Raw genomic sequence first — 16,010 nt, 5'->3', positions numbered from 1 at the left:
TGCATTTGTGATAACATTTTTTTTTAATATTTTATTTATTTTTAGAGAGAGAAGGGAGGGAGGGAGATAAAGAGATAGAGAGAGAGAGAGAGAGAGAGAGAGAGAAACATCAATGTGTAGTTGCTGGGGGTTATGGCCTGCAACCCAGGAATGTACCCTGGCTGGGAATCGAACATTTTTTAAAATAAATATCTTGAATATGTTCCCTGTATGTGTCTAATCAGATAAAGGAAGCAACTAAGCCCTGTAACAACATTTCTTGCCTTGACATTGGAACATGCCTTTGACCATGTGGTAGATCAGGTTGTGAAATCCAAACTGGAACTCAGTTACAATCTTTCCATCCAGGGCGTGTGCTACAGGGAATTCCAAAAAAGTGAAGCTGACTTGGATGTAGTTTCTCTTCAGCATGTTCCCATGTGTGTTCTCCTTGCTCATGTGCGAAAGACAGAACATCACCTGATACACTTTATTAATATGTAAAGGTTACTGAACTTACATTTTACTCCTTCTAGTAATATAGCTATTTTTCATAAGGGTTAACATCAATACCGCATCTACCATAAAAAAAAAAAAATGAGTGTCTAATGGTGAAATTTCAAAGACCGTCGTAGTATGTGGATGAGGAAGATATTTTGTGTCAAGGAAATTATTCTCCCGTTCACATGAGGAGCTATAAAAATGACATTTTAGATGCCAGAAGGTTGTGCTCTCTTTATAGTATTAAAAGTCTGGATATGTGGTCATACAGGGATCAACTCATTATTTGTTTCTTAGAGCAGAATAAGGCACATAATTTCACAAAAATAATTTACAATTATTTCTGCCAAGTTCCTTCAAAATCCAGACACATTAATGTCCCCGTTCCCCTTGACTTACTGCCCTCGGGGACTTTTACCAGCAGGCTATTCTTTACTATCTGGGCACATGAGAGATCAGAAAATGAATGTTCAACCCTTAAACCTGAACTGTGCTTAATTAAAATAAAATCACGTATATGATTTCTCTTCATTCAGGTCATGAGGCATGCCAGCAGGAAACTAGGCAAATGGCTGATTTACACTATTAAATAATCAAAACATCTAGTAAAAATAAAAAAAATCATCAACAAGTCTGAATTTCTGGAGAAGGTGAAAGATAATCTAGATATTTTTTGGACACATTTCCATGATGTACTTTTCAATGAAAACCCTTTCCCCAATACTCTCCTCTATTTCTGATCTCTCTGTCTCTCTCTTTTTCATCCCTCTCTATTTTCCACTCTTTTTTCAGCTTTCTTTTCTTTGCTCTTCCTTCCATCATCCCCTCTTCCCACTTCCTCCTTCAATCAATATGTTGGTTTATATTTACTGGGGAGGTAATTGGTTCCAGGCACTGGGCTGAACACTGGGGATTAGAGATGAAAAGGCAAAGAGCCTGCTCTGGTAGTTTCCTATTGCTCAGTAACAAATGACCACAAATTGAGGAGCTTAACCCAACATCCACTGACTAGCTCCCAGTTCCGTCTGTCCGAAGTCCGGCAGGGCATGGGAAGGATCTCTGCTCAGCACCTCACATGGACAAAACTAGGGGCCAGCCAGGCTGGGACTTCAGGTACAGGTCCTGAGAACATGTCCAGTCACATGTTTGGCAGAATTCAGTTCCTTGTTGTTACAGGCCTGAGGTTCCAGTTTCTTTGCTAGCTTCTCTCAGTTTTTAAAGCCACGCCAATTCCTTTTCACATGGCTCCTCCATCTTCAAGCTGGCAACAGTGTGTTGAGCACCCCTTAGGCTTTGTCTCTCTGCTTCCTCCTCAGAAAACTCTCTGCTTTGAAGAGTGTACGTCAGAGGTTTTCCACCCATGCACCACAGTCGGCCCACGGGTGTGCTGCAAGAATTTTTAAAACATGCAATTCCTGACTATTTAGTCAGGGGCACTGACCTCTTTTCCCTTAAGTTGTAAAAAAAAAAAAAAAAAAAAAAAATGACAACGGCAACCATCCAGTGTGAATGAGTCAATATTATACCTACTCTTTTTGTCAGACCGACAGAAGACATTTTTGGTGTGCTGTGGAATTTTAGTAATTAGTTTACATGTGCCATGAGATGAAAAAAGTTGAAAATCACTGGTTTATGTGATTACCTGGGACCTCCCCCGCTAATCCAGAGTAATTTTCCTGTACAACAAAACAAACCTCAGGAGTGATAGTTTATCATATGCACAGATTCCCAGGACTTGGGCCGGACATTGTGCGGGTCCTTTGCAGAAAGTCCACCTCCTGCATTTGCCATCGAGGCGCTCCCAGCGCAGTGGGGACAGGCAAACAACAGCATTACAGTAAGACCACTGTGCAAAGAGAGTGGGGTAGATAAAATGTACTGTGCACACACAATGGAATATTACTAGTCATAAAAAGGAAGGAAACTCTGGCATATGCTACAGCGTAGATGAACCTTAAAGATAATATGTAAGTGAAATAAGCCAAACGCAAAAGGACAAAATTGTTTGATTCCACATATATGAAGCACCTAGAACAGGCAACTTCCTGGAAACAGCATAGAAGAGAGGTCACTGGGGCCCAGGGGAGGGGAGTTACTGTGTAATGGGTCAGAGCTTCTCTTTGGGGTGATGAAAGCGTTCCGGATATGCGTAGTGGTGACGGCAGCACAACACTGTTCCTTCCTGTACTTCATCGCGCTGAAATGTATACATAGAAATGGCTCAAATGGCAAGTCTCGGGTTCTATGTGTTTTGCCCCAGTAGAATCAAAATGTTGAAAAAGGGAGGGTGGGGGCATAGAAAAAGATCAGCATAACCTGCCTCCTCAAAGATCAAAGCGCCCCCCCCCCCATCCAGCCAGAGATAAGATCAGCTGCATGTGGTAAGGAGAAGGGCGTGGCCTGTGTGGTTGGCTGAGGCAGTGTCAGAACTACAGTTCTCGTTTTGGTCGTCTCAAGCCTACAGTAGCTTCTTCATTTCGCCCCGATATGGCCTCCCTGTCTCACACAGGCTGCCTGGACAGGAAATCTCATTTAGGAGTCTTCGGTCTTCCTAGAACTCGGAGTTGCTGGTAGAGGTGTGACTTACATAGCTGCTGTTTGTTAAATGTCGCATTGGTAGCCCCAAGTGCACCAGGTTTCTAGGAAATGAACGAAAGAAGGAAACAAGGACTCTGAACCCTGCTCTGTGCTGGGCTCCGTGTTTCCTCACGAAGCATTGATGCCTCACAATAACTCTGCCAGCTGAGGACTATTGCCTCCAGTTTTACCAGTTAACTGATCGAGGTTTTGAGAGTTTCGACAATTTCCCCCACGTCAGGTAGCTGGGAAGGTGAAGCACGTTCCCTCATCTGGGTCTTGTACTATGCTGATCCTGCACCCTTGAATGTCGCTCTTCCTGCTCAGCACTGTCACCACCGCCACCCCCACACACATCTGCTTAACATTCTTCATGTAATTCCTACCCATCATTAAGCAGGGCTACCACCTTCAGTTTTGCGCTCTGCAAGAGGTCCAGGACCACCACTCAAATAGAGTTCAGTGTAAAAATGCCCCCTGGGGTTGTGCAGTGTCCAACCTGCACAAACACAGAGCAAAACTCTCTCAAGGTTTTGGCTTCAGGGTTACTTTACTAAATACATAGATCACAATATTTAATGTGCCTATACAATCTGCTCAGGGGCTCTCTACAGAGCCACATTTTGTGGGGAACCGCCCTGCCTGGTATCAGAAGCTGTAACCCCCACCAAGGCTAAGGCTGAGAGAATGACCTTGGACCATAAGCCACCAAGGAGACAAAAGCTTATCTCCTGGGCAGGAGCACCACTTCTCCTTTTACTTCACCCTGCCTAGCCCCCAATGCTTGATCTGTTAGCCAATGACAGGTAAGATTCCCCAAGGGGGGAATGACCTAAGACATGCACGATCATGTGGGAGGCCCCCAAGGAAGGACTTTGGGGGCTACAGCAAAAGGGGGCGATGGACCCTCACCCCTTGGCTTTGACAAAGCCTGAGTCCTCATTGTCTGGGAGAAAATCTCCTAATCTCTTGGCTGCCTTACTTCCCTTGCTCCACCTAAGCCTGAAACAATGACAGAGGGCGGTGCAGCTCTGTGCTGGAAAGGGCGGGTTCCCTGGGTGATCAGGCCTAAGAAAGAATATGTAAAATCCTATGAAACCTGCTTTGTTTAGAATGCTCTCAATTGAATGATAAGGGTCCAAGGAAGAAGTAAGTTTGTTCCTCAAAGTTTTATGGCTCTTTAGCTATCTGACCCTGACTCAAAATAGGCCCTCAGAGTTTCTTGTTATCTATTGTTTGATCCTTACTTCCTGGCAATGATTAATGAGCTTTACCTGAATTCCTGTGTAAATGAACCCCAAAAAAGCCTGCTGGGGCGGGAGAACAGGGCACTCTCCCCTACAGAGGGTAGCCGAGGTGCTCCCCACTAGAGAGAGTGGTTGTTCTGTCCCTATTTCCCCACAGGACCTGGTTGTCTCTGTGTATGTTTTTCTCATGTTTTGATGAGCCATCTGCAGCATTCCAAGGTCACTGCCAGTCAGTGGCCATGTCAACACTTAGTACCAGATGCCTGTTCTAAATTGAATAGTGTCCTCTGCCTCAAGTTCAGATCCACTTAGAACCTTGGAATGTGACCTTATTTGAGGATAGGATCTTTGCAGGATCTAAGATGAGTTCAGACTAGATTAAGGTAGGCCCCAGATTTGAATGACTGGTGTCTTTATATGAGAAAGAGAGGGAGACTCAGACACAGAGACAGAGGAGAAATAGGAAAGAAGAAGGCCATGACAATGCAGGCAGAGATGGGAGTGATACATTTGCAAGTCGAGGAGCACCAAGGATGGCTGGCAACCACTAGAAGCTGGGAAGAGGCACAGGAGAAGTCTTCCCTACCGCCTGCGGAAGCAGACGGCCCTGCCGACTCCTCTGTCTCCGAGTTCTAGATGCCACAGATACGAGCAAGTAAATTTCTTTGTTTCATACCACGGAATTTCTGGTACTTCATTACAGCTCTCTTAGGAAACTTGTACACAGTCTTTCATAGAACTTCTTAGGGTCAAGATGGGGCTAAGTTCTGTGACAGACAAGCCTCAAACTTTCAGTAGCTTGTTAATAGAAGTTTTGGACCACGTAGTTATAGTCTACTGTAGCTTTCCACGTATATTGGCGGCTGTCCTCTGCATGGTGATTCAGTGACCCAGGCTCTTTTTATCCTGAGTCTCCACTATCGTCTGTGGAAAGAGAGTTTGGAACACATTCCCACTTTTTAATTGCCTTAAGGGACACAAATTTATGTTCACATTCCTTTGGCAAGGACTGGTTACATGGCTTCACTATATAAAAGGAGAGATACAGCCCTAACCAGTGTGGCTCAGTTCGTTAGGCTTTGTTCTGCAAGGTGAAGCATTGCTGGTTGGATTCCTGGTCAGGGCACTTGTCTGGGTTGTGGGTTTGGTCCCTGGAGGCAGCAGATTAATGTTTTTCTCTTCCTCCCTCTTCCTCTCTCTAAAGATAAATAAATGAATAAATAAAAAATAAATAAATAAAAATAAAAGAGTAGATATAGTGCTTTTGAATGACAATTCTATATTGTGGGAAGGGAACACAGACTATGCTGGACATTTTGCCATTTCTGCTGCATTGACCTCCAACCTCTCCTGGCATGGTCAGTCTGAGCAGTGACCTCACACTTGACATTAAAAAAAAAATGTGGCTTGCTTAATCAGATTCTCAATATTAGAAATTGTCTTTTGGAAATTTAGAATCCAGCACTTGGAAGAGGAGCTAAGGCTGAAAAGATATACTCAGAGAGCCATACGTAGGTAAGGTCACATCTGTGAAAAATTATGAGAAACCAAATTTATGAAGAAGCAGAAACTGTGAGTAATCAGGAGCCTTGATGAATATGCAAATCAACAGGAAGAGGTTAACTAGCTGACATCCAAGAGTGCCTAAGTCATGTTAATAGCAGAGTATCATCTCTGGCTGGTGTGGCTCAGTGGATTGAGCACCAGCCTGCAAACTGAAATGTTGCAGGATCAGTTCCTGGTCAGGGTACCTACCTGGGTTGTCGGCCAGGTCCTCCCTACTTGGGGGCATGGGAGAAGCAACCTATCCATGCATTTCTCTTACTCCCTTCTCATTTCTCTATAAATAAATAAAGTCTTTTGAGAGAAAAAAATAGCAGAGCACCAGAGTGAAACCCCTCAAAATCCTCCTGCTAAGGCCCATGAAGCAGCTGTGTATCAAGTGTCAACTCTTTTTTAAGACTGAACTTCACTGTGTTTCCTGTTTCTGGAATCCCCTGACATCCCAGCTACCATTATTACACACACACACGCTTACGATATCCTTCCCTATGCCATCATCCTCCTGTGACTCGGATCATTTGAGTAGTTGTTCCTTACAGTCCAAGGAACTGTAAGGAACCCTGTACTTGTTCCTTATCATCTGCATAGCAGAGAGAAAGAGGGAAAACTAACTTCTGGAAGACCCAGAGCAAGTACGCCACACGACTCCGACTCAGCAGCCCATTCCTTGGCTGTCCGGGCTCTTCTGCTCCCGAGAAAAAGCTCCAGGGCCAGCTAGAGTTCACCTGCATCATTCAGGGTTCTTAGCTGCAGACAGTAGGATTCACTCTACCTACTTTAAGCAGCAAAAGAATTATTTGCAGGGTATTAGGTAATGAACAAAACTTGTAGGAGGAAAACTAAGCTTGGATGCAGCCAGAAGAAATGATCGACCCTTTGATGAGTCTGTCCTAGCAAAGCCCACAGATGCTTAGCTCCTCTGATGCTGGGGACTAGAGAGAAAACTCTGCACAGCTGTTGTCCCAGAAGAACCAAACTCCTCTGACCCATTCCCCCATATGTGGCTGTCTCCTTGTGGTGCTCCTTTCTTTCTTTTTTTTTTAATATAATGTCCTTAATTTTTTAATTTTTATTATTAACTTTTATTGTTGTTCGAGTATAGTTATCTCCATTTCCCCCACCACTACTTCCCCCCACCCCAGGTATCCCCACCTCCCACCCTCAATCCCTGCTTGCTCTTTTCTGCTTTCAAGTGTTTTCTCAGCAGAACCTAAATCATAAACAGAAACTTACTTGCAAGGGAGTGTGGGGAATGTAGTCTTTCAGCCTTCCACTCTTCATAGTACTGGAGGGCAGGTGGAAGGGGGTTAGCATGGTGTTGGATGTGCCAATCTCTGGCATACTGGTCATTGCCATACATGTCAACTTCGAGAAGCCGACCCCCCAGAGGAGAGCTGTCATTGCATACTCAACCACCGTGTGTGGTGGGGTCGCTGCTCCACACGCCGTGAGTGAGAAGCCCTCTCCGCGCTTCCTCCATGAAGACAGTGAGTGACTGAGTGGAAGGAACCAGGTCTTATGAGCTTAGCGTAGCCGCTCATCTGAGGGGCTTGGACAGTGACATCACTTCACTTGCCATCCTTCGGGGTTAGGCAGAGAACCATGAACAGCAGAGCAGCACTGATTGTCAGATCCCTAGAGGTTATTGTAAAGGTTTTAAAATTACTTGACATTCAATCCCAGGTCTGCTTGGAGTATCAAAAGGCAATATACAAAATGAAAGAATGTTAAGATATTCAACTGAAAAAAACTTTGAGAATCGCTGATATCCAAAGAATAAGAAAGGAGGGAGGGGAGTCATTAGAAAGAAAGGAAACCTCATTAAATCTCTAAGAATGAAAAATATGGGTGATAAATATGAATCCTTATTTATGAGTAGTATGGCCAACTCTGACATTTCAAGCTAAAAGGAAGAGCATTAGGTTGGAAAATAAACACAATGGCAGACAGTTACCTCCGGGCCTCCTTCAAGCATGCTCCTCTCAGAGCTGAGATGCGTGCCACCGCTGGGTTTACCCTCGTGATGCGCTCCTTTCATCCCATCACTCTCCAGCTCAGAGGCCTAAGCAGTTTTCCACTGTTTAAGAAATAACCAGTTCCTAGCAGTTGGAGCCCTGCACATTCTGGGACCAGGCTAGCGTTCCATTTTACGTAGATTTTACATTCTGTAGTCAAGCTGGCCTCTTTCTTGCCCTAGATGCACGACAGGCAGTGTGTTTTCTTCATGTTGCTTTCTCTGCTGAAATCATCTCTGACTCTCCGAGTGACACATTTTGTGTGAGATACACACCCCCACCACCAGCTTCTTCTCAGCTTTCCTGCACCACCCTGGTCAGGAGTAACTTCTTCCTGCCTGACAACTTCAGAAGGTCTGTGACATCACTCACCACACGCTCTCTTATATTACGGTTTGGGGCAAGTATATTTTTTAGCTTCTGTCTCAACCTTTTCCCAAGTTCTTGGAGTTGGGGACTATATCTGATTCATCTTTAAACCTTGCAAAGTTCCTTGTCCAGTGATTTACACATAGTGGGGATTTAATGCACATTACTTGTGTATATGCCCATGAATTGTGTACGAATGAATTAGGAAGCACACAGAGTAAAGAGTTAGGGTACCTGTAATTTGAATGCAAGTGATCAAACTGACCCTACTCAGCTGTAATATCTTTGTTTGTTTATGATGGGGTTTGTACAGTGACGTTTCTCTATTTGTAAAGAAATCAATCACCGGGTCCTAATTGTCAGCGTTTGTCATGCTCTGCACTCAACAGTGCAGGAGGAACGTGTGTCAGAGGAAGTGATGGCTCTCTAGTTACACGCACCTTACTCAGGACTTTGCACAATGGTTTGCCATTTGTCAATGCGAACACGCTCCTCAGCAAAAAAGCCACATCAGATAAATTATGGTTTCCTTCTCGCTCTCAGAGCAGCAGTGAGCCCTGGCCACAGCTGCTGAGAGCAGAGTTGTTAACCACTGCTACAAGAGACCAGCCCTGGTGTGGAAACTCTCCAGCGGCCCTTTGGCAGGAGGCTGGAATATCTTGCGTGCACGGAGTCCAGTCCATTCAGTGCACTTCTGTTGGGAGTGCTTGAAGCAAAGTGAAGTCATTGGGGTCTGTGAAGTACAGTAAATCGGCTCCCAGAAAAACTCCTTCAATGTCAGGCAACTGGATATGTATACGATGAAGTTTTTAAAAATATATGCATGTATAGTGGTAAATCAAGGGCATTCTTAACTGGATTGAAGTCTGCTCTGGGTCTGCTTCCCCCCCCCACAAAATGTGTTGAGCTTTGTTTGTTTTTCTCCCAAAAGGAGCAGCACCTTAGGATGCCACATAATTCCAAGAGATATCAGAAAGTAATCTCCCCGGTTTCCTCTTGAGTTTCAAGGGCTAATCCCTGGGGGAAAGGGAAGAATTTCGTGATGTATCAGCTGCCTTGTTTAAGCACTTCACCAGTGAATTATTGCAATCTGCATGAGGCACTCAAAACAACACTCCTGAAACAGGAGCCATCATTCTATCTGGGAGGAAGAGTACGAGGAAATACGACCAGCATAAAACAGCAGTCCTTTTCTTGAAGCCAAGAAGAGATCCATAAAATCATTAAATTCTGCCACAAATCACTATATTAAAGGTGAAAAACTTGATCAAAGGAGCTTCACAGTTAAATGGAAGCAATCGACACATATTCCTTTGACAAATGGGATTGACAAATTTTAATAGGATTAGACGGTTGAGATTTCTTATAGTCAGAAGGTCTCCTTGAATAGGGAAGAGAAAGTTTCCTACTGTCATTCTTAGATACTTGTGGTCACTGCCTTGATACTTCCTATCCAAGATGAATCTGAAGGGCAATTTAAAATAGTCCTCAGTGGGACAATAGCGGGGTCATTTTATTCCAGGTAGAGGGAATAAAATTTGCTCCTCCAACCTGTTTGGGAGAAAGGAGCTCAAAATAAAAATGAGAAAATCCAGCCAGCTTCAGTGCTACCAGAGGAAGGAAAAAAATACTGTAAAAACAGTAAAATGTACTCATTATAAGTTGTCTTGGAAATATCACCTTGTACTCAATGAAGAAAGAAATGTGAAGAATGACAGAATTTTTTCCCACTGATTCCTGGGGTGGGGTAATTGTACCTTCAACAAGACAGCGAGTTTTGTAGTAATGGTGACAGTCCTTAGAGACTTCTAAAGACACCAGTGCTTACTGAGTACTAAACATGTAGCAGGCGCTACCCTTAACACTTTCTGTAAAGTATCACTAATAACCACCAACTGATAGTAAGTATTACTATACCACTATTTTCGTTTCACAGAAGGGAGAACTCGCTCAGGGGAGATCAGAAATGTATCCAGACCATGGCAACTAGTCATTGGTGGTGCCGGCTTCCAATGCAGCGTGTGATACTGAAACCTGTGTCCTCTCTATTGTTACAATAATTCCCAACACGCTGGCCCCAGCATCTGAGAAACAATCTAGGGCAGCGATTTTCAACCTTTTCACTTCATATCACATATGAACTAATTGCTAAATTTCTGAGGCACACCAAAAAATATATTTTTGCCGATCTGACAAAAATAAGTATAGTTTTGATTGATTTACCAAAAAAAGTAATAGCAATTGCCTACGCTTTTAATTCCAAAGTGACTTTTTAAAAGTCAGGTGCACTCTGGCTCAGTTCGTTGGAGAGTCATCCCATCACTGAAAGGTTGTGGGTTCAGTTCCCGCTCAGGGCACATACCCAGACTGCAGGTTAGATCCCTGGTCCAGGAGCATACAATGTGGATGGAAAGCAACGAATCAATGTTTCTTTCCTGCATCAATGCTTTTTCTCCCTTCCTCTCTCCCTTCCTCTCTCTCTAAAAGCAATGAAAAAAGATGTCCTCAGGTGAGGATTAAAAAAATTAATAATTAAAAAATCAGGTGACTATGCTTATATATAAGGATTCCTTGTACCAAGAATTAACCAATCAGATGCAACCTTATTATGCAACATGACCAATACGGTGCAACTCTATTATATGACCTATATATTCATGGTTCAAGACAGGGCATTCATACCAGATGGCTACTGTCACGTTGGCCGCTGTCATTTTTTTATATGACAGTCTAAGGGAAAGGAGGTCATGTCAGTGCGCCTGACTAAATAATCAGAAATTGCATGTTCTAAAGATCCTTGCAGCACACTGGTTGAAAATCGCTGATCTAGAGTATATCTTAGCTCTACTGCACAGAACTAGATGGCATTTGTAGGAAATTTCTAGACATGGGCTCCAGTTTCATATAGCATCTAGAGTTTAAGAACCACCCTGATAGGAGCCAAGTGAAAGACCATGTTTGGGTAACTGACTTATAGACAAGTTAAATCAATAAATAGGCAGGTGTCCCCAGGGACAAGACTACCTATCATTACCTCTCACCCCCATGGAAATACAAACTTTTTCAAGCCATCCTTTGCTTCTCTGTGTTGGCATTTATCTATCGGCTCTCAAAACAGCACGCATCTTCTCATTGCTGGTGTCCAGCCACCTGGGGCATAAGCTGTCTGTGCCCAGCGTGGCAAAGGGGCAGTTTCATTTTCCTGCTCCTTCCCGGCAGCCATCCTCACCTCTCCTTTCTTACAGTGTCCTCCCGTGTGTCTCCCTCCTGTCCCCTGGTGGCGCTACCAACACCGCAACTTGAGTGTACTCGGGAATTCCTCGTGAGGCTCTGAACCCATTCTATCATCCAAGCCAAAGTAGTTTTCTTCTAAAATGTAGATGCCCTGCATTTAAAGCCTTTCTGTTTTCCTGGATTAATCACTTTTTTAGACCGTGCTCTCTTTTCTTGCTGACTTGACCTCTGTTGACAGATGAGTACACTTTTGGCCACATCCCATCTCCCTTAACCCTCACTCACATCACAATGTGTTTTGGTCCCCTGATCTTGAAAATTCTTATTGCGTTCATAGCTCCCTCCACCAAGATGGCTTTCTCTCTTGCACAGACTATCTATCGAGCTATGCCATTATTTGGCTGTCTACATGGACTCCTACCTCTGACACAAAGAAGCACCCTCCTAGTGGTATGTAAATTGGAGAGAACAATTTTTGCCATAGTAATGTCACCACGAAGAAGTCCCCAAGCAGCCCAATGAAAAAAACCCAAAAACTTTTTTTTTAAATTCAGACTTTGGTGTTGCCCAGCCCTTTGCTAGAAGAATCCCTGGTATTGAATTTGATCATATATCAGGTCCCCACTGGCCACCACTTTGGCTTTCTGGCCAGGCAGCATTCTGTGTACCTGTTGGCTGAAGCCTCCTCTTCCGACTGCCCTAACCAGGTAGGCGTGTTTCAGTAAAGGGCTCCTGGCCAAGGATAAACATCTAAGTCCTCTTCCTTTCTCTCTTGCCAAATTTTCCTCCTCTCCTTTTCTTACTTTATATGCAATCTTTATGACCCACAAAACATCCAACATTCCCTTTCTTGTATTTGTATGTCTTCTTTTATGTATCAGTTTTATATCTCAGCTAGACTGAAGACTCCTTTTAAGTAGGAACCTCATCCTATAATCTTTATGCCCCCAATAATACCTAGTGTGATAAGCAGCAGATACTCAAAACCTCTTACTTAATTTTAATGTGCTCTGCAGGTGGACCTGAACTGCAACATCATTAGGTACTTTAGTTAGGATCTTCCCCCCACTATGTGCCTGAGAGAGACACCGGGCCGGCGGTATCCATCGTGGCTGCGGATGCTCGTTGAAACACAAGAAAAACATACATAGAGACAACCAGGTCCTGTGGGGAAATAGGTACGAAACAGCCACTCTCTCTATGGGGAGTGCCTTGGCCACCCTCCCTAGGGGAGGTCACACCCCCGTTCTCCCACCCAAGCAGGCTTTTTATTTGGTTCATTTACCCAGGAATTCAGGTAAAGCTCATTACTCATTGCCAGGAAGTAAGGATCAAACAATAGATAACAAGGAACTCTGAGGGCCTATTTTGAGTTAGGGTCAAAGAGCTGTAAAAAACTTTGAGGAACAAACTTACTTCTTCCTTGGATCCTTATCATTCCACTGAGAGCATTCTAAATAAAACAGGTTTCACAGGATTTTACATATTGTTTCTTAGACCTGATTACCTGGGGAACCCACCCTTTCCAGCACAGGGCTGCACCACCCTCTGTCATTGTTTCAGGCTTAGGTGGAGCAAGGGAAGTAAGGCAACCAAGAGATAAGGAGATTTCCCGCAGACAATGAGGACTCAGGCTATGTCAAAGCCGAGGGGTGAGGGCCAATCACCCCCTTATGCTATAGCCCCCAAAGTCCTTCCTTGGGAGCCTTCCATGTGATCGTACCTGTGTCTTAGATCGTTCCCCCCTTGGGGAATCTTACCCATGATTGGCTAACTGACCAAGCATTGGGGGCCAGGCAGGATGAAGTAAAATGAGCGGAAGCAGTGCTCCTGCCAGGGAGATAAGCTTTTGTCTCCTTGGTGGCTTATGGTCCAAGGTCATTCCCTCAGCCTTAGCCTTGGCGGGGGTTACAGCTTCTGATACCAGGCAGGGCGGTTCCCAACATGTGCCCCTCCCTGAATGAGCTGTGTCCTTTGGATTTCTGGATGGAGGAAGTGACCAGTGAAACCAAAAAGCACGGTATTTTGTCTACTTCCTCCCTCCACCTCAAACTGAGCAGAGAAAATGGAAATATTCTGTACTTTAAATACCTAGTCTGTAAAACAAAATTAATAATAATAGAACCTAACTCATAGGTTTGCCTAAGGGTCAAATGATTTAACATGCAAAGTCCTTGAAATAGTGCCTGGTACAGTCAAATTGCCATGTAAATGTTTGCTGTTATTGTTTTGTTATTATCACCTTGATAGTTTCCATGGGGTGTCCCTCAGATCTTTGATTTTGATCATATATGATAGAACTGGGAGCTATCTGATCTGGAAGGTTCGCCCACACTCCACTGTATTAACCGGGGACTGATCACCGAAACCTGACCTCATAGGAAATAGTGTTAGCTACCATTCCATTTGCATTTTACAACTGCGACACACAGTTCCTTCCTTGTCGCTTTGATAACAGAGAAACATAGGTTCTTCTAAGGTTAGTCTGTGCTTGTCAACATGTAATTTAGTGGCAGTAATTAGAAGAGTCCTAAACTTTTTTAATATTGGGTTGGCCGAAAAGTCTGTATGGATTTTCCATAAAATAAAAGACACAGTTTTCATTTTTACCAATAACTTCAATGATTTGAATATTTTGAGTATGACAGCTATCTCCAGTGTGGTATAATACTGATTGTTTTCAATTAATGTCTTGATTTGACCACTATCAATTTTGACTAATCTACCTGACCACGGAGCATTGTCCAGTGAGAAATCTCCAGCAGGAAAACTTCACAGACCACTTTTGACACGTCCGATCAGTCACAGCACCTTCTCCATACATTGCACAAATCTTTTTTTTCATTTCAGTTGTATTCTTACCTTTCTTGAAATAATAAAGCATAATATGCTGAAAATGTTGCATATATTCTTTCATCTTCAATATTAAAATGGCTACACAGAAATACACCAATTTGATAAGTTTTTTAAATGCACACTGATAAGACAACTGTCACAAAACAATCTAACAAAATTGTTTCAAATGAAGTTAAAGACAACTAAGCACTGCTGGAACCATCTTACAGAAAAAAAAACAAACGAACATTTTGGCCACCCCAATATAATACAATAAAATAATGAACTACTCCAAAAAGTTCAGGTAGGAGATTATGTTTTAGACTTTCAAGTAAAAACATACGCTTTTTATCATTACACGGTGCATAAACATTGTGATCTTTCATAACAATTCACAAATACAGAAGACAAAGGCAAAGAAACATTAAACATTTGAAAATCTGCAACTGTCCAGATGCTTTAGAATGTTATGCACCGAGATCCACTCACCAGCTGCCTCTCACACTCCCTCATTATGTAAAACGTGTATCAGACAAATGTGAAAAAGAGCCCTCTTCACTGTAACCAGGCCTGAGGGGAGAAGAATTTCAAATCAGGACATTTGAGCCTATTTGTTAATGATAACAGTGTGATAAAACAGTTCATTAATCCTATTTATTAGACTGTGAAGTAAACCAAAATTGCCATAGGCGAGTAACAATATAAAACAATGAGGTGTTTATGGTTCTTTAATTTAACCCAGGGGTTTATACCTATTCTCTAAAGGGTCGAATAGTAAACATGGTAGGCCTTGCAGGCTGCAAAGTCTCTGTGGCAACTACTCAGCTCTGCCTTTGTAGCATTCCAGGGGCCACAGACAGCATGAAAACGAATGTGCCTGGCTGGATTCCGATACAACTTCATACATGATTTAATATGGACCACGCTTGAAGATGCCGTGCTAAACTACTGTAAATAATCCAGACACAAAACCACCGACATTGTAGGATTCCACTTAGAAGAGTTATCTGGCATAGGCAGATTCACAGACAGAAAGTAGAAGAGTGGTGGCCGGGGGTTCCAGCGAGGAAGGAAAATGAGGAGCTGGTGTTGAACGGGTACAGTTTCTGTCTGGAATGACGAAAATGTTCTGGAAATGGTTAGTGCTGAGAGTCATACAACACTGTGAATGAATTTAATGCCACTGAATTGTACACTGAGAAATGATTAAAATAGTAAAATTTATGGTATATATAATTTTACTGCAATTCTGTATAAGACTTTATTTACAAAAACAGGCCGTGGGCTTTCAGGCCCTCGTTTGCCGGCTGCTAACCTGGATCACTCTGGCCTGCTGACTGGGCCCTCTTGGCCTCCGCAAATCTGTGCTGTTGTGGCTACTGCAGCTGCTTCCTCTTCTCCTTGTCTCATTCCCTGATGAAGCTGTGCCCCCAAAGTGTGGCCTTGTGCACAAAGGCAAGAGAATCATTTGCATTTTCGGGGCGACCACTCTTTCTGGAGATAGTCCACCCAGAAGCCCAGGGATTTAACAGATGCAGGTCTAGAACTATCAGATATGAGTGTCCTGTTCTGTATGTGCAAAAATGACCATGGTGACCCCAAAATACTTGGGGATCAACTTGACTGGTTTCCTCGTTTTTTGGTGGAACCTACAAAGTCTTCACCTTTGTTTCCCTAGGTTCTTGGTGGC

Source organism: Phyllostomus discolor, chromosome 10 (genome assembly GCF_004126475.2).
Source record: "Phyllostomus discolor isolate MPI-MPIP mPhyDis1 chromosome 10, mPhyDis1.pri.v3, whole genome shotgun sequence".
Classification (NCBI taxonomy): Eukaryota; Metazoa; Chordata; class Mammalia; order Chiroptera; family Phyllostomidae; genus Phyllostomus; species Phyllostomus discolor.
This window is presented reverse-complemented; position numbering follows the sequence as displayed.